Genomic DNA, 20,201 nt, shown 5'->3' with positions numbered 1-20,201 from the left:
ACTAGAGTGACTGACACAACAGTCCCAGGTGAGGCCAGAGGCGGGGGCAGAGGTCAAACTAGAAACCCTAAGGCTTTTGTGAAGAAGACTGGACTCCATCCTGAGGACAACAAGAAGTCATCTTATCCTGAGGGCATCAAGAAGTTTTAGGCAGTAGAATAATTCAATTGATTTCATTTGCATTAAAATAGAAATCACAGAAGCTGCCCAGTGGGAGACCTGATGGTAGAGAAGGAAGTTGGAAGCAGAGCAGTGAGGAGGGTTTCCAGTTGTCTGGGACAGTCGTTCTGGAGGCTGGTGGGCAGTGGAGATGGAAAGACAGGGGTGACTTGAAAAATTATTTAAAATTCAACAGAACTTGATGATTGATGGGCCAAGGAAGATGAAAGCAAGGGAGAAGGCAAGGATAATTTAAGGACAACGAAGCAAGGAAATTAAAGATATTTGTAAAAGTTTCTGATTTGTTGGGCTAGAAATCTGATTCAGCTAGAAAGGAAAGTGAAGACAGTCTGTGGATGTTAAAGGGGAGTTAGAATCAGTGGACTGAAGGCATGGATGAGGTCAGAGACCCGCTGCTGCTGCTGCTGCTAAGTCACTTCAGCCGTGTCCGACTCTGTGTGACCCCAGAGACGGCAGCCCACCAGGCTCCCCCGTCCCTGAGATTCTCCAAGCAAGAACACTGGAGTGGGTTGCCATTTCCTTCTCCAATGCACGAGAGCAAAAAGTGAAAGTGAAGTCACTCAGTCATCCGACTCTTAGCGACCCCATGGACTGCAGCCTACCAGGCTCCTCTGTCCATGGGATTTTCCAGGCAACAGTACTGGAGTGGCTTGCCATTGCCTTCTCCACAGAGACCCGCTACACTTGGAGTAATAGATTGACTGAACTGGGACGCAGAGAGAGAGAACGAAATGTGGTCCCAGAGGGAGAGAACAAAGTTTCTGACTTCAGAGAGGACCAGTCCTGGCGGATGACAAGGTCCAGGATGCAACTGAAGGGGAGCGTGTACTGGAGATGGGGGGTCAAGGAGCTGAGAGGCCAAGGTACTTGGTGCTGATTCCACCTAGGCAGTGGGCTGGAGTGGAAGACGCTGAGCTACATGCCAGTCATCAGTGAAGTAGGGGATGTGACTGGGAATCTGTGGGTGACCCTGACAGAGAGGGATGGAGGGGTCATGGAGGGGTGGCAGCTTCCTCAAGGGAACAGGGTCTTATGAGAGGGTGGGTGAGGTGGTCATGAGTCACACGGAAGGGATGTGGGGGAAGAAGTGCCCTGGTGGAGGCTAGGAGGGGAGGAGCCGCCTCCTGGGACCCAGTACACACCTTTCCATACCTCAACACGCCAGATTTCTCCTCGCTCCCTCACTAGCTCATGAACTCATTAGATTACATTCTTCTCTTTATCTAAAGAGAATGGAAGAGAAAGATGAGAAGAAAAGAGAAAGAAAAGGGTAGTGTGATGGTATAAAGCTGTGGATTAGAGAGGTGAAAGGGTTGGAGGTTACAAGGAAGAGGAACAAAAAGGATCTGTGGACACTCCTCTGTGTTCTTCCGCGCTCACTGTCCCACACTCAGCCCCTGAGTATGTTGTTTTTTCTGCCTGAATGCTCCAGCCCTTGACCTGAAAGTCTAACTTCTAGTCAGCCTTTAAACTGAGCAGAGGCATCACCTCTTCCAGGCAGTCTTCAGTGATTTCCCCTATACTGTTCCACCAGCCTGGGCTAGGGACCCTCCTTTATATTACCATAGGAAGAAGTATAAGATTTATCATGGTGTACTGTAATTGCCTGTTTACTTGTCCATTTCCCCTCAAAGGCGAAAATGCAGTCCTTACTTTTCGAAGCTTAGGTACCAGCTTCACTGAATTCCACATGGCAAGACTGTGATCAGGGGAATTCCCCCGCACCCCACGTACATATAATAATAAGATAGGAGGACATGCTGTCTTCTGCTCATCCTTAAATTCCCCCACATTATTAAGGCAGGCTAGAATGTTCCTCCAGCAAGAGATTTAGACAGGAGAGCCCCCAGTGTGTCAAGGCTGTAAATAACCTTGCTGCTGCTGCTGCTGCTAAGTCGCGTCAGTCGTGTCCGGCTCTGTGCGACCCCATAGATGGCAGCCCAACAGGCTCCTCTGTCCCTGGGATTCTCCAGGCAATAACCTTAGGAACCTCAAATAACTCTTCACGCATGGATGAAAAAATTGTGCCCAGAGAGGTATTGAGTGATGCATCCAGAGTGTGGTTGCAGGAAGGGGGACCCCCTTCCAAGGCCCAAAAGTGGGCTTTTGTCTAACATTCGGAAATGAATTGTCTGAGGAGACACACGCATGCTGACAAAGCCAGAGACTTTATTGGGAAGGGGCGCCTGGGTGGAGGGCAGCGGGGTCAGGGAACCCAGGAGAACTGCTCTGTCACATGGCTTGCAGTCTCGGGTTTTATGGTGATGGGATTAGTTTCCGGGTTTTTTTTGACCAATCTTCTGACTCAGAATCCTTCCTGGTGGCACATGCATTGCTCAGCCAAGACAGATGCCAGCGAGAAGGATTCTGGGAGGTGGTCTGACACGTGGTATATCTCCTTTTGACCTTTCCTGAACTCTTCTGGTTGATGGTGACTTACTAGTTCCATGTTCCTTACTAAGACTTCCTGTTATAAAATAACTCACGCAAATGGTTACTATGGTGCCTGGCCAGGGTGGGTGGTTTCAGTCAGTATGCTTCCCCTAACAGTCTCAGGGCTGCTAGTGAAAGAAAGAAAGTGAAGTCACTCAGCCGTGTCCAACTCTTTGCGACCCTGTGGGCTGTAGCCTACCAGGCTTCTCCATCCACGGGATTCTCCAGGCAAGAATACTGGAGTGGGTTACCGTTTCCTTCTCCAGAAGATCTTCCTGACCCAGGGATCGAACTCAGGTCTCCCGCATTGGAGGCAGACGCTTTAACCTCTGAGCCACCAGGGAAGCTAAGCCCAGACCAAACCCAGATCCCAGACCTTCCAGTGACCGACCATTTGCCACCACGCCAAGCCTGTGTCCTGTACTGTGTTTCATAGACAGAGATGGTGTTTGCCACACAGTTTCGCCTCAGGTAGCAGCAGCAAAAGTTTCCTCAATGTAACCAAGCTCCAAAAATCATCTCTTTGTCCTTTCTTCCTGTTTCTAGGTCCAGAATTATTGAGTTGATGACCCTTATTACTCAAATTTACTCTGTCACCTGGAAAATACAGATAAGTGAAATGAAGTAGGACCAAGTGGGCACTTCACGTATTTTGAGGGGCCTACAGCTTTGAGTGATGGGGTTGCCTTAATGGCTATTAATGTTCCCCTTTTCTCATGAAGAAGAAGACTGCAGGCAAGCTGGTGCTCGCTCTATATAGCATATGACATGCGAAGGAATGCCATATTACTATCATTAACAATAACATAATAAGGTACACTGGCCACTCCTTGGTCGTCAGTCAGATCTTAGGGCTGGGTAGCAGGGAAAGAACAGGAGAAGGAGGAGTTTCCAGGCCCTACCTTGAGCATATGCTTGGTTAGTAGGATATCAATAAACAATTGTTGTGTGAGAGAATGAACTGTTCTCACGCAGAGCAGACTGAGATTTGCTCAGAATTGATCTGATTCATCACATCTTGAAGAAGCTGGATAAAACCCAGGAAACCAGGCTGGAAAAGCTGAACGTCTGCTGTCTTCATTTCTAATTACTTTTGCTTGGCTTCCAAGTGTGATGAGAAAAAAATGTGAAAAGAGATGACTGCAAACCTCTGTGGGTTCCCTGAGCTCTGGGGCATCAAGAAACCCGAAATCAAGGTGCCAGCAAGGCTGTGTTCCCTCTGAAGTCTCTAGGCTCTCTTTGCCTCTTGCAGCCTCTCATGGCTCCTGGCTTCCTTGGCTTGCGGCAGCGTAACTCCAATCTCTGCCCCCATCTGCACATCTTCTTTGTCTCCCTGTGTCTCTCCTCTTCTCTTAGAAGGATACCAGCTTTTGGATTTAGGACCCACCCTAATCCCATACGATCCTTTCTAGATCCTTAACTAATTATCTTTGCAAAAACTTATTTGCAAGTAAGGTCAGACGCTGAAGTTCTGGATGGACATGAATTTGGGGAACACTGTTCAACCCACTACCAGGAGCTTTCTGCCTCTCTCGTTCCTGGTCCCTAGAGACGTCCTTTGCCTCCTCCCAGGCAGGGCCACTTCCCTTCCAGACACCTGTTCTTAGAACAGCTGCTTTCTTATCTGATTGAAACCTCATCTCCTGAGTTAGAAAGCAAATGAGGACAAGAAAGAAAGCAATTAGTAAGACGGGAAGTTCAGGATTAAAAGGGAACCACTGACTTGCTGGCTAGGTGGTTAGTAAGGGGGAGGCTAGGGGAAAAGTGTAAGGGGTGAGAGGAGAAGGAAGGGGGGGTCCCTCGAATGTTTCAGAAAGGAGAAGGGATGTGGGAACCTGAATTCCTGCAGCAATTTAGCTGAGGCCCCGTGAGGGTGGTGGTGGTGGTGGTTTAGTTGCTAAACTGTGTCCGATTCTGTGACCCCATGGGCTACAGCACGCCAGGCTTCCCTGTCCTCCATTGTCTCTCAGAGTCCACTCAAGTTCATGTCCATTGAGTCGGTGATGCCATCTAACCATTTTATCTTCTGCTGCTCTCTTCTCCTTTTGCCTTTTTCACCATGATGCTGGTGGCTGGGTGCAAATATTAAGTGCCTGATGCAGTTGGAAGGTGGAGAAGGCAATGGCACCCTCCTCCAGTACTCTTGCCTGGAAAATCGCATGGACGGAGAAGCCTGGTAGGCTTCAGTCCATGGGGTCACAAAGAGTCAGACACGACTGAGCGACTTCACTCTCACTTTTCGCTTTCATGCATTGGAGAAGGAAATGGCACCCCATTCCAGTGTTCTTGCCTTGAGAATCCCAGGGATGGGGGAGCCTGGTGGGCTGCCGTCTATGGGGTCACACAAAGTTGGACACAACTGAAGCGACTTAGCAGCAGCAGCAGTTGGAAGGATCACAGAGATGTGGAGTTTCTCACTCAACTTTCGTCCTACAGACATTTACTAAATGTCTCCTCTGTGCCCAGGTCCTCAGTCTAACACATTCACTTCACAAATGAAAACACTGAGGTTCCAGGGGGCCAAGGGAATCATCCAAGGTCTCTTGGGGGTGGAGTCAGGACCAAAAGCCAAGTCTTCTAACTCAGTACATTGTACCTTATACAAAGATTTGTTCTTCTCTCATATGTTCCAGTCTGCCATGGAATCTCTGGACTCCACCAGGGAATAGTAATAATAGTAGCAACCTGTGCTTATGGACAGGGCTTGATCACGAGCAGGCTGTGTCTCTGGAAGTCATTTTACTATTGCTCCTTGAGGCAGTGGGACTGGAGGCAACAGTGCGGAGAGCTTCCTGGCTCCTGCCTGGGAGCTCAGCTTTGCTGGGAGTAGAGGAAGGGTGGAATGAGATCCCCCTGGAGAGAAGAAGGGCTGGGACCACAGACGAGGCTAGCAGACTCTGCTTTATAAACCATAGATCCCGAGGGAACCCCGTTGTCAAGTTTGTCCAGCTGGCCAGAACCTGGGAGATGCCAAAGGTGCTAGGGAGCCTTCTGGGCCCTTAGTGTGGATTCAGTTCAGTTCAGTTCAGTCTGCCTGCAAATAAGGAACCCACAGCCTTGCAGGTTCACCTTCTGGGAGTTCTGCCTTAGAAGCCAGCGTGGCAGCTGCTCATAGTGTCTCCCAGTGGGCCTACCCCGCTCTGAACCTTCCCTCCTGGACTTTTCAGTCTGGATTCTGGTCTGTAATGACCTGGTCCATAGTAGATGTTCGGTAATTCTGTGTTAAGTGAGTGAATCTCTTCACTGTGATAGGCATGTGTGCATGTGTGTGTGTGTGTGTGTGTGTGTTGGGGGGGAGGGTGGGGAATGGAGGGTGGGGATGGCTATAATCAGGGAAGGAGCTGCCCTGAGCCCAGTTTTGGGATTTGAAGTCTTAGAGGTTCAGCCTGAGGCCTGGCTTGGGACCTGCCCCAGCATCCTGAGCACCAGAATGCCAAGGCCTCCCAGCTTCTCTGGTTTCCCGAGCAGTTACCTGCTCACCATAGCATTTCTCTACTCTGTCTCCATGGCAATGTCATAGCCCAGGGGTCCATGGTCCTGCTAGGGGGAGAGGTGGAAAAGGGCAAGGGCAGAGGACATGTGTCTCCACGTGCCTCTTCTGAGCAGTGAGACTCCAACAGGCGAGGGAGGGGGCCCCCATCCAGGCTGGCAGCGAGGAGGGCCTCATGGCAGTGCCCCTGGACATTTCAGAAAAGGAGCCCAGAGCTCTGGAGCAGCAGGTGGAGGGGGCTTTTGGAGACTGGTGGCTGAAGGATCTCTTTGGATCCTTTCAGGGTCCTCAGCTACCAGCACTGGTTGCTTGGGCCCTGGGAGCAGCTGGATAAACTTAGGGTAATGATCAAAATGTGCAACTTGTCTGAAGACAGCAGATCGGATGGTGCTTCTCAGCATATCCTCTGAGTTTCAGTCCACCAGACAGAGACCCAGGAAAGCCTAATAAAATGGACACAAAAAGCAAAGACATATAAGGCAGAGTTGGACTCCAGTATGTTTCTGTCAGATTATGGTGCTGTCCTTTGGAGACCACTGCCCAGTTTCTTGGTGATCCCATCTGGCAATCTGCTAATTTGCTTTCTGTTTATGCAACCAAGACCCACATGGGCCTTTTTAGGGGTCTAGGGAGTCAGGAATCTTCGGTTATAGTCGCAGAAAGCATTATTCTGACATTTGAGAAGACAGTAGGGGAGACTTGATTCAGGACTGTGGTCATAAGTGTCAAGATGATCACAAGACAGGCTGGAGGGCTGCCTCAACTCCAGATATACAAAGACAGCAGTGGTGGTGGTGGGTGGATTACAATCAGTGGGTAATGGAACTAAGGGTGGGCAGTCGGGAGCAGTGGATGGAAGATTGCTAAGCAGAGACATCAGGGAGAGGGGAATTCTTGCTGAAGGCAAAGTCAATGTGATCAGGTGCCAGGGATGAGGAATTCTCTCTAAACTGACAGCAGGATTCTTGCTAAAACTGGGCTGGGCCAAGACAGGTCCCAAGGACAAAGTCTAGTAGAAAAAAGTTCTCTGAGGAGCCTGAGTAAAGCTTGATCAACCCTAGCTGGGTGGCCTAGGGATATTTAACCTTCTCTGTCCTCTGATTCCTGTTTCTGAAGGTGGGATTGGATTGGATGAGGTCTCTTCCAGTGCAAACAGACCATGGCCAGCAGCAGCTGCTCTAAACCTGTCTCCCTTCACCCAGAGCGGCATTTGAGAGTCACAAACATTGCTTTGAAACACATCTACTATTTAGGTGTTAATTTTATAATCAGATGCCTTCTTACCAATGGTCGTATTCAAATTACAAGTGAATAACATCTACCAGTTTAAAATCCTGACTTTGCTACGTATCTCATACACATCGTCTTTAATCCTTGTGACAGTCCTTGAAAGATAGGAACCGTGATCCTCATTTTACAGATGAGAAAACTGAGTTTCAGAGATATTAAGTAAATTCTGTATTCAAGGCCGCACAGGTGCTAGGAAATGAAGCTGTATTGAGCACAGGTCTGGCTGGCATGGCTGCCCCCATGCTGCCCCTGGGCCACCTTAAGTTCTCCCATGTGCTTGGTTTATTTCCTTCACTTCTATTGCAGGACCTGCCACAATGTATTATAATGACTCACCTCCCCGACTTCACCCCTGTAAATCAGGGCAACTTCCTGTCCTTGGTGTTTAGTGGGCCCTCATGAATGATGTAGAGTGAGTATATGAATGAAGGAGGATGTGTATTCCCAAACTTTGGAACTTGGGGAAACTGGAGACTATATGTATATATATTCCATAGTGTTATGCACAATGATGGAAATTCAATGAATTCTAATTCATACGTGTGCACACACACATACACACAGACACATACCCACAAGCAATCAGTGTTTGTTTGTGGTGGTATCCACACGGCCTAAGTTGTGATGGACCAGCATATTTTTTTCCCAGATCACAAATGATACATGTCCCTTCAAATAAATTAGTTCATTAATCTTGGCTGACACATTTGGAGGAAGAGTAAACCTGCCCGCCAGTGCATGGGTAACCCCCGTGGCCTCTCCATCAAAATCCATCCAGAGCTGTCTCTCCACATGGCAAAAACATCGAGACACAGTAAACACAACCTTTTTCTCATTTTTTTTTTCCTAGTGATATTTGTAGGCCTACACCTGGCATTCTGTGTCACCCATGTGGGCCAGAGATTACATATACAGGAGAGTCAAGTCACGAAATGAGGAAATTGGAGAGAGAAGCATTTATCAAAATATGAAGGAAACCTGGAAAATGATCATATAATTTGAAAAATTACATTTGTGTGTTTATATGTAAAAATTACTAAATACTCAGGTTAGTTACAGTTAACCAACTAAGCTATTGCCTCAGGCTGTTGTTTTTCTAATTACAGGTCTCGCTGTGTCACCAGCAAGCTAGGAGCCCCAGGGGGAGCTAAGAAAGTCTCATTCTGTCCTTTTAATCCCTTTTAGAGAGTCTTGCTCCCTTATTCCCAAACCCCCACCCCGGCTGCATCTAGGAAATTGCAGGTCTTCCAAGCCCCTACCCAGCCCAGATGGTCCTGGCGGGGCCCTGCCCCATGCCCAGTGGGCAGCCCTGGGAATCAATGGATCCTGGCAAGTCTAGCTTCCAGGGCCGAGTGGTAATTGGCCCAGGCTCTATAGAGCAGGGCCAAGATGACAAAGCCCATCAGATGCTTAGAAGTGCTACCTGCAGAGGGACCAGGCCGAGCATCAAACCAGCCGCCTGGAGAGCTGCCACTTGGATGGTGCACATAATTTCCAAATTAGATATTTCTGAGGCTTGGATTTTGCGGTGCAGACACTCTCGGAGGTGGCTCTGGCTGAAGCTGCAGAAAGCAAACAAACAGAAATCTTACACGGAAAGTGATTTTATTCACAGTCCACACGCTCAGGTTTCCCTCTCCCTCTCCACATTTTCCATTAAGATGCAAATAGAGCTTTTGTTGCCAGGAAATCCCGCTGCTCTCGGCCTGGTCCTGGGGGCGGTGGTGACGGTGAGAGATTCCAGCTCTGGTTCCTGAGGACCCAGTTACCCAGTTACAGGGGCCTGGAGAAGGGAAAGGCTTCCCTGGTGGTTCAGACAGTAAAGAATCCGCCTGCAATGCAGGAGACTGGGGTTTGATCCCTGGGTCGGGAAGATCCCCTGGAGAAGGGAATGGCAACCCACTGCAGTATTCTTGCCTGGGAAATCCCGTGGACCAGGAGGAGCTGGGTGGGCGCCAGTCCGGAGGAGGGAAAGGAGATGCTGGAGTTAGCGAAGCTGGAGCTGGCTAAGAGCGATTGCTACTGCACAACTTCGGTTCAGTGGAGGCAGAAGTGCTATCAGCCCTACAGATTAATCCTCAAGTCCCCTGCCTAGAAAGACACAGAGAAGTGCTGTATGAGAGTGCAGGGTTGTTGTCCTTCTTGCTGTTTACACGTGGCTCTCTCTGATAGAAAGGATGGATATTCGTTGAACAAAGCCACACACTGTACGAGGCTTATATCCTTTAATCCACTTTTATCCAGACCCACTGAGGGAAGAGATACCATCTCCATTTTACAGATGTGTCTGCTGAGCCTCAGAGAAGTGAAGAGGCACAATCAGGATTCAAAAGCAGCTCCACGTGACCTTTCCAACAGCTCCCCGGCACTGGCCTGCCTCTCCTGCACACATGTGAGCTTTGAGAAGGAGCGTGCTGTCTCTTTATCACCCCACTGCTGCTGCTGCTGCTGCTAAGTCACTTCAGTCGTGTCCGACTCTGTGTGACCTCATAGATGGAAGCCCACCAGGCTCCCCCGTCCCTGGGATTTTCCAGGCAAGAACACTGGAGTAGGTTGCCATTTCCTTCTCCAATGTGTGAAAGTGAAAAGCGAAAGTGAAGTCGCTCAGTCGTGTCCGACCCCCAGCGACCCCATGGATTGCAGCCTACCAAGCTCCTCCATCCATGGGATTTTCTGGGCAATAGTAGTGGAGTGGCTTGCCATTGCCTTCTCCGTTATCACCCCACAGGGCCTAGCAAAGTGCTTTGCATCCAGGATGCCTAATTGTTAAAATGAATGTATACGTGTTTAGAATTCTTGTGAAACTACTGAAACTCAGTTAGCTACTGAGACTTGGGCAAGTTACAGACATTTTGTGTCTCCAATTCCTCCTGGGACTATCTTAGATGACAGTCACCTCCAGAGCTGGTTGGATATCGGATTGTCTGAGGTCCGTCTCAGCACAGTGGCTCTGGAGGTGAAGGCTGCCTCTCAGATGATGCACCGGAAGACTCATGGTAAGCCCCATGGTGCATTCATACTTTTTTCAAGGGAGGTGAATTCCATTCTGAATCACTATAATTTCTTTAAAATATATATATATTTATTTGAACTGAGTGTTAGTTGTGAACTCTCAGTGGGAGCATATGCGATCTAGTTCCCTGATGGAACTAAATCCAACTGGGGCTCCCAGCGTTAGGAGCGTGGAGTCACCAGGGAAGTCCCTTAATTTCTTTTTCTTTTCTTTTTTTTTATGGTGATAAAAATAAACCCATATAATATAAAATTCACCATCGTAACTGCTTTTTAAATTGATTTTTATTGGATTGCAGTTGCTTTACAATATTGTGTAAGTTTCCACTCTATAGTAAAGTGAACCAGCCATGTGTATACACCTGTTCCTCTTTTTTTGGATTTCCTTCCCGCCTGGGTCACCATAGAGCGCCGAGTAGGGCTCCCTGAGCTGTCCAGCAGGTTCTCATTGGTTCTCCATTTTGTACACGGCGTCAGTGGTGTACAGACGTCAGCCCCAGTCCCCAGTTCACCCCGCGGCCCCCTGATGTCTGGTAGGCTTGCTCTCCATGTCTGCGCCTCTGTTTCTGTTTTGCAAATAAGATCGACTTCCTGGCGGCGCTAGTGGTACAGAACCCGTCTACCAAAGCAGAAGACCTTAGGAGAGGCCGGTTCTAGCCCTGCGCTGAGAAATCCCTGGAGGAGGGCATGGCAACCCACTCCAGTGTTCCTGCCTGCAGAGTTCAATAGACAGAGTAGCCTGGTGGGCTACAGTTCATGGGGTCGCAAAGAGTCAGACACGACTGAGCGACTCACACTTTCATGCCATCACCATCTCAGTTCAGTTCAGTTCAGTCGCTCAGTCGTGTCCGACTCTCCGCGACCCCATGAATCACAGCACGCCAGGCCTCCCTGTCCATCACCAACTCCCGGAGTTCACCCAAACTCATGTCCATCGAGTCGGTGATGCCATCCAGCCATCTCATTCTCTGTCGTCCCCTTCTCCTCCTGCCCCCAATCCCTCCCAGCATCAGAGTCTTTTCCAGTGAGTCAACTCTTCGCATGAGGTGGCCAAAGTATTGGAGTTTCAGCTTTAGCATCAGTCCTTCCAATGAACACCCAGGACTGATCTCCTTTAGAATGGACTGGTTGGATCTCCTTGCAGTATAAGGGACTCTCAAGAGTCTTCTCCAACACCACAGTTGAAAAGCATCAATTCTTCGGCGATCAGCTTTCTTCACAGTCCAACTCTCACATCCATACATGACCACGGGAAAAACCATAGCCTTGAGTAGACGGACCTTGGTTGGCAAAGTAATGTCTCTGCTTTTTAATATACTATCAAGTTTGGTCATACCTTTCCTTCCAAGGAGTAAGCGTCTTTTAATTTCCTGGCTGCAATCAGCATCTGCAATTTTGGAGTCCAAAAAAATAAAGTCTGACACTGTTTCCACTATTTCCCCATCTATTTCCCATGAAGTGATGGGACCAGATGCCATGATCTTCGTTTTCTGAATGTTGAGCTTCAAGCCAAACTTTTCACTCTCCTCTTTCACTTTCATCAAGAGGCTTTTTAGTTCTTCTTCACTTTCTGCCATAAGGCTGGTATCATCTGCATATCTGAGGTTATTGATATTTCTCCCGGCAATCTTGATTCCAGCTTGTGCTTCTTCCAGCCCAGCATTCCCCATGATGTACTCTGCATATAAGTTAAATAAGCAGGGTGACAATATACAGCCTTGACTTACTCCTTTTCCTATTTGGAACCAGTCTGTTGTTCCATGTCCAGTTCTAACTGTTGCTTCCTGACCTGCATACAGGTTTCTCAAGAGGCAGGTCAGCTTCTTAACCACTTTTAAAATGTACAGTTCAATGGTGTTATTCACACTGTTATGTAACAAGTCTTCAGCACTTTCTCATTTTGCCACACTGAAACTCCAGACACATAAACACTAATTCCCTATTTGCTCCTCTTCTCAGCCCTGGCAACTGTTTCGCTTTCTGTTTCTATGAATTTGGCGACTTACCTTCCTCCTGTAAGTGCAATGACAATATTTGTCCTTTCATGGCGGGCTTAGTTCACTTAGCATAATGTCTTCAAGGTTCATCTATGTCGCAGCACATGTGAGAATTCCCTGCCTTTTCAAGACTGGATAGTCTCCCACTGCATGTATATATCACACTGAGGTCCCGTTTCAGTTCGTTTAGGTGCATAGCTCAAAGTAGGATTGGTGGTAACTAATTTTTTGAGGAATCTTCATACTGTTTTTCATTGAGGTTCCAGCATTTACATTTCTACCATCTGTGCACAAGCGTTCCAATTTCTTCAAATCCTTGCCAATACCTATTATTTTCTATTTTTTAAACAGTGGCCACCTTAATGGTGTGATGTGATGTCTCACTGTGTTTTTGATTTGCGGTTTTCGAATGACTGGTGAGGGCTTCTCTGGTGGCTCAGTGGTAAAAAGTCTGCCTGCCAATGCAAGAGACATGGGTTTGATCCCTGGGTTAGGAAGACCCCCTGGAGAAGGAAATGGCAGCCCACTCCAGTCTTCTTGCCTGGGAAATCCCATGCACAGAGGAGCCTTGTGGGCTACAGTCTGCGGGGTTGCATAAGAGCCAGACATGACTTAGTGACTAAAACAAAAACAACGAGCAGAGAGGCTGAACATCTTTTCATAGGTTCATTCATTGTTGGTGGAACTGAACAAGAATCTTCACAGTGGATAATAAAAAGGCAGATATCACAGGGCTCCTTGGCCTGGGTCTAGGGAGCCCTGTTTGCACAAGGAAGCTGAATAGAGGGTGAAGCTTTTCTGCTCTGTCCTTCATCCAGGACAAGGCGCTGATCGGCTGCTGATCAAGCCCATGAGGGCCTGACATGGGAGGAGGGCAGTTGTAATTTGCAAAGAGAAAAGCCAGGGCTTTAGAATGAGAACAGTTCAAGTCCTAAGTCTGCTTTCTATGGCCTGTGTGATCTGCAGCAAATTGCTTAACCTCTCTGAACCTTAATGTCTTCATCTTAAAATAGATTATTGTGGGAGATCCATGTGGTTTTGTGTGGTTAATGTTTTGACAATGAGCTTTCCAAGAGAAAATAATGCTCTGGTTTGTAGCATTTGCTGATGCTACAAATGTAGCATAGCATTTTGTTATGTAAGTACTCAGACCATGGCTAATTTCAAGCCGCCAACTTGGTGTCTTTGGATGCAGCTGGGAGGAGGGATCCGCAGACCGGCTCCAGCATATCACTGGTCCTCCCATGAGATGCCTCGCCCAGGATTTTGCAGGTGTCAGAGTCTCAACAAAGTTCCCTTCCTCACCGCCTTCCACTGGAGGGACTCTGTGTGACCTGAGAAAGAATTCTTGGGTTTATTTAACATGTTTATGCAACTATATATTTGTATGTATTGAGCTCCTATTATGTACAAAACCCTGTCCTTGGAGCAGAGTATAAGTGCAGGAAGAACAGGCAGGAGATCTGCTTTGAATCTGTTATTGTCAGCGACTCCAGCATGGCTAGGCGATTCTCCCATAGGCCGTCATCTCCCTCATGTAGCATTTTAACCACCTTTGTGCTTATCTTTCCCGCCAAGCTGTGATCGCCTTAAAGACAATGACTGTGTGTTTGGTTTCCACGCTCTCTGACACCTTGAAGGTCTCCAACAAGTATTTGTCAGGTGATTTCTGAAACTCAAAAGCTATCTAAGGAGGAGATGAAGCTAATGCATCTGAAACATTCAGAGAGTAATACAAGAGCCATAATTACAAAACTTTCAATTTGATGAGCATCCTAGTGCTTCAAAACATTTTCAGTTCAAACAGTTAATGCCTATTGAAGGCTTGTGGTATGTCAGGTATCAACAATCATTCAATGTTATCTCATTCAATCTTTGCAACAACCCAGTGAAACTGGTGCTGTTATTACCATTATCCCCATTTCATATATGAGTAAACTGAACAACAGCTGTTAAATATTTGTTTGGGAATGGGCCTTTTGGCCAACCCAATGGGTTTCCCAATGGTTTAAATTATATGGGTAGTGCCTGGATATGCACCTCAAACTTGATCATGACGCCCCAAGAAGCGGAGAAAGGGGGTATGCTGTTATTTCTATCAATATTACAACATCTCTCCTCCATAAAGGTGAGAAAACAGGCTTCAAGAGGGAGAGAGAGATTAAGTGACTTGTCCAAAGTCACACAGCTCACAGGACATGGAACCAGGATTAAGACCTAGGCTTTCTAACAGGATAATAAAGTACAGCGTGCGGGGACGCACAGAACAAACACTGTGTCAGAGAAAGGTGGCACTGCTGGATGCCAAGTGGTCAGGGGAGCTTCCAGAAGATACTGCACTTGAGTCGGAGCCTGGGGAGCTGGAGGTGGACCTGGATCCGCAGACGTCATCCTCCTGTCCTCAAACAGGGACACACACACACAGAGCCTAGTGGCCTTGATCCCTGGTCTCCAGTGTGGAAAGCAAGGGGATAGCGTTCAGACAAGCTCACCCCATCTCATGGAGACTCCACAGGACATGTGCCCAGCAGCAGCTGCTGTTTCTCCCATGTGGATGTCTGTTATTTGTATAAAGGATCCACCAGCCCCTAGGTTGCTTAGATGGCATTGACCTTTCTCATGGCCTTCATCTCTGACTCCAGGAGAGGCTATCATGCTTCCAATCACTTAGAAAGTGCCTGTCTCCTACACATAAGCTAGAGTCAGCCCCTCTCACTTTGAGGGCAGTGATGCAACCACAAGGGCAGAGCCTGAAGCCATGAATCACTGCTCGAGGAGGCAGTGTGGACACTATCCCCCAGGCAGGCAGAGTGTGAACCACGCTCTGGGCGGGCAGGAAGCCAGATGAGGGAGAGAGAAATGAGACAGTGAAGTTCACTGCTCCATCCCCAGATTCTGGAATCCCTGTCAGTGCTTAATTTGTGAGTCATGCTGCTGCTGCTGCTGCGTCGTTTCAGTCGTGTCCGACTCTGTGCGACCCCATAGATGGCAGCCCACCAGGCTCCCCTGTCCCTGGGATTCTCCAGGCAAGAACACTGGAGTGGGTTGCCATTTCCTTCTCCAATGCATGAAAGTGAAAAGTGAAAGTGAAGTCGCTCAGTCATGTCTGACTCTTAGCGACCCCATGGACGGCAGCCTACCAGGCTTCTCCATCCATGGGATTTTCCAGGCAAGAGTACTAGAGTGGGGTGCCATTGCCTTCTCCATTGTGAGTCATGTGAACTGTTAAATAATTTTCAAAAGATTAAAAACATATTAATCAAACAATTTCATATCAACAATTTATTTAGCTTATTAATGAAGCAACCAGTGAGATGACAAAGCTAGATTTGAAAGAGAATAAAGGAAGAAAAAAATCAGTGAAAGAAAGGAAACAAGCTGGAATAGGATTGCTAAATTTGATAAAGAACATTAATGTCTTATAGGGCAATAAAATCATAGAATTTGGGACTATCTTCTCTACTGGATGGAAGATATTTGCATATTACCAGTTTCTCCCAGTTAATATCCATCCTACAGGGTTGGGCCCCTAATGGATAGTGAACAGCAAATAAACAAACGACACTCCCCTCCAGTGGCCTTGTTGCCTTATTTCCACGTTTTCTTAACAGCTCAAAGGAACCCAGCTGGTCCTGTGCTGCTCGGGATTCTGCCAGTTGCTGAGTATGCTTAGTTCAAATATGCATTCCCAGACTGGGGTCAGAACCACAGCACGGGTTCGGTGACCCTTGGACCTATTGTGAGAAGCACTGAGCTCAAGGACCCGCTGATCGCCTGTCCTCCATAAGCTCCTATGAGGACTGGTGGATTGCAGTGATGTTTGGGTTTCCTGCATTGGTGCCTGTTCACAGCCAGAATGCAGTATATGCAGAGCTCAGAGAGATAGCGGCTTCAGGTCCAGACCACCCCAACAAAGCAAATATCTCAATAAAGTGAATCACATGAACTTTTTGGATTCCCAGTGCATACAAAAGTTATGTTTACACTATACTGTTGGTGATGGACAGGGAGGCCTGGCGTGCTGTGATTCATGGGGTCGCGGAGAGTCGGACACGACTGAGCGACTGAACTGAACTGAACTGAATACTGTAGTTTATATGTCCCCCAAAGTACATACCTTAATTAAAAAATACTCTATTGCTCAAAAATGCTAACCATGACCTGACAATGCAGGGTGGACACAAACCTTCAAATTTGTAAAAATGTAACATCTTTGAAGTGCAATAAAACAGGGTAGGCTGCAGTCCCAGAAAAGTCAGATTATTTCCTTTTCTCCAGTGCATGGTCACCCTGGTAACAGACTAAAGATCCCTTTGGGGAAGGCTGGGAGAAAGATTAACTATTAATTTTTCACCATGTAGTAAAGATCTTCCTCAAGGGGCCCTGGCCTCCCCTTCATTCAAGGGATTCTGGGTAAATGAATTGGGTCTGGGAATTGACTGAGGGGTGATGACTCCCTTTTTTGGTTATTCAAGTTAGACTCCTGTTCACTTGATGTAGAACTCGTCCACTTAAACACATCAGGTAAGATGACCATTCACGTCTCTCCTGGGAACACCACGGTCAACCAGCTGGTTCGACAGGTCCCTGTGAGTCAGACTTTTCTGACTGCTTCTTTGACTCTGCTCTCCATTAGGGCCTGGAGACAACGTGGGCTCTGGGGAAAGAGCCCATGAGAAAGAATAAGAAGTGAATTCTGGTGCTGCCTTTGCTACTAACTAGCTGGGTAACCTTGGGCAAATTAATAAGCCTCTCTGAGTCATCTTCCTTAACCTTTAAAAAAGGAGTACTAACCGTGCCCTGCTGGGAAAGAAAGCTGTTGTGAAACCTTTGAAAAATATAACCATGTCTTTATTATTATTTTTTCATTGGAGTATGGTTGATTTACAATGTTGTGTTAGTTTCAAGTGTGCAACAAAGTGATCCTGTTACACACAGTGTCTTTAGACCATGGCTGCTTGTGTAGTTTTGGAGTTTCAGATGGTGTGAGTGGAGGATGCATCTGATCTATCAAAGTGCTTTGGCTCAAGTGATGTGATGAATTTGTTGCCAGCACTTTAAAATAAGGGAATTTCAAATAAGTGTCTCAATTCTGGTTGTTTTTGAAGCACTGGGAGTTCTGGCACATTCTTGCATAAGGGTAATAGACTGTAAGGTATCCTTTAAGAGCTGTTCTTTCCAGTTTACCTGCCTTGCCTGCTACTTCACTCCCAAGGACTGAGTTTATGGAGGCAGCCCGCAGGTGCCTGGTGTGATGCTGAGAAGAGATGCTTACCAAATGCGGACATTGGGTTAGCAGTTCAGTGTGACAAGTGCCACCCAGGGGTCGGTGCCAATCTGAGTGGGAGCTAAGGAAGCCATCAGTTTTCCTGCATCGGGATGGACCTCTGTTCCCTAAACACCACCCCTAGACTCCTTCCTGATTTTCAGCCATCTTGTTCTGACTTTGGGGCTGATTTTCACTTCTCTGATCATCTCTCTAGTTCCATTTCTTAGAAGACCCATCTGACTTGTCTGAGCTGATTCACTTGCCAGATACTAAGGCTAGATCTGTTCTTTTTCAACTATGACTCCAGCTTGAAATCTTGGCTTTGAACTCCCCATTGCTATCCCCCTGGCAAATGCCATCTCGTTGGGAACAGCTCCAGGTTACCCTGCTACTCTGCCAGTGGAGTGTTTACTAATTCAGCACATTTTCCTGGGCATCTGTGGAAGAAGCCCTGCACTCTTCCACCTGCCCTTGGCAGCAGTGACCTGTACTGCCCTCTCACAGCTCAGGGCATGGCACACACTTGCCTCACCTGAGCCTCGTGAATTCTGGCCATTTGGCCTGCCCACCTTCCACCTGCCCAAGGCATCTTGGGCACCCCCTCCCCAGGGATCTAGGCTGCTTCTCAGCCTTATAATGGAAGCTAGTTAAGAATGTCGCCTTGTCTGAGCCTCATGTCATTGCTCTAAGGGAATCTGGGTGCCGAGTCCAGTGGTCAGGGAAGGTCTCCTTTAGGAGGTGGGCTTTGCCCTTGAATGGTCCATGGTATGTGGAGAGTGGGGCTGCAGGTGGATAAACAGCAGCTTTCAGAGTTGAGGGAATGGGGAGGGTGAGGCAGGAGGGTGGAAAAGCACAGATCAGCTCCACCTCTAGTCTCCTCCCCACAACAGAGCAGCAGGTTTCATTTAGGGAGGTCAAAAATAGAAGGATCTTGACTGTCTCCTTTGGGGGAAGTGGTTGGTTGAAGGTGTTTTGAGCAAGGTGGTGAGGGCAGTCAAAAGCCGTGGCTTGAAGAGGTGATCTCAGGAGAACTTGCAGGTAGTCTGGAGGTGAGGCTGGAGATGGAGTTCGGGGGAGAGACTCTGGGTTCTGGGTCCGCCATCATGTCACCTCCATCCACTTGTGGCCTCTGGGCCTGATCTCACCCCAGAGGCCGCGCTTGGCTCAGCTCCTTGAGGGTGGCTGAGGACTGCTGCCTGCTCCTTGTTGCCCCTTCCCAACTCAGGAGGACCTGAGTGAAGTCCGATCTGTCATTTACCAGCCTCTCTGGGAAGCAGGATGTGGCTTGAGGGAAGCAACAGGCAAATTGTGTTGCCCTTGCCCTTGGGTGGGGCAATCAGCAACCCCAGGCCCCTCTGCTTTGGCCCTTCCCAGGTTCCTTCTTTCTTGGCTGGACTGGGCCTGGGAGAGGTGATTAATACTGCTGCCAGGAAGCACCACATGGCAATTACTGAGACACCAGCTTCTTCCAAGGGGAAAACATCGTGGCAGGAACTCCTTGCTTATTAGAGTGGGAAGCAGCTCTGGGAGGGTGCCAGGAGTCCCTGTGTTTCCAGGAATAAGCAGAACAGGGAGTGTGGTCTCCAGCCACAGCTCCTCTGGCAACAGTGGCCAGCCAGTTACCTCCATGGCTGGTTTGCCCCACTGCTCTGGGTTCCCTTCTGGGCATGAGTGCTCTGCTGGCCCGTGGACCCAAGATCTCATCAGGACTTTCAGAAGGGTGTCAGAAGACGGCTGAGCCTTCCTGTCTCAGACCTCGTTATCCCTGTGACTCACCCAGCTCTGTTTCCGGGCCCCATCTCACTGAGTGATGGTGACTTCTTGCCTGAAGTTCTGAGCGTGTTCTATTGCTGGCCCCCTCTCAGAGACCTTTGGGGTCCTCTATGGGGTCTTGCCCTCATCACGGCCACAGACTTCTGCTTTAGTGGGCAGCATACAGCTGTCCCCAGACTGATGAGGCGGACTGGGGAATGCCCAGGCCCTCTGATTACCCTCCTTCCACCCCAAGCCCTCAGCCCTGGCTGGGCTGGAGCTCACATGGTGGCAGGTGGGAGGACACTGAGGGGAAGAAGCCTTAGAGCTGCTCCAGGGCGGCCACACATCCCTGTTAGAAAAGGAAACTGAGCCTCAGAGGTCACATGGCTAGAAGTGCAGGGCACAGCTGGCCTCCTGTGTCCATTTGTCCATCTTGTCCCCAGGCATTTACCCAGCTCCAGAACTTTGCCTGCGTGGCAGGTGATGATCGCAGCATGGCTGGCTGACCTGTGTGTTCTCGGAATGCTGAGAAAGCTGCATCATTTCTATCATTTTTTTCCCCCAGAGTGTGGTAGGGGAGCCTTGAAAAGTTTTAAAGTTTTCTTTGTCTTATTCTCACAGCCACTTTCGTCAGCCAGGCCAGGCCTCCTGTGCAACAGGGATGCAAATTCAACAGGAAACCCGAGAGAGCGGGCCAGGAACAGTGCGGGAGTTGGAGATGATTTTACGATCGTTAAAAACCGCCTCTCGAAGCCATGCCATTGCCAGTGCAGAG

Source organism: Moschus berezovskii, chromosome 14 (genome assembly GCF_049115385.1).
Source record: "Moschus berezovskii isolate FMDL1 chromosome 14, NW_MosBer_1.0, whole genome shotgun sequence".
Taxonomy (NCBI): Eukaryota; Metazoa; Chordata; class Mammalia; order Artiodactyla; family Moschidae; genus Moschus; species Moschus berezovskii.
This window is presented reverse-complemented; position numbering follows the sequence as displayed.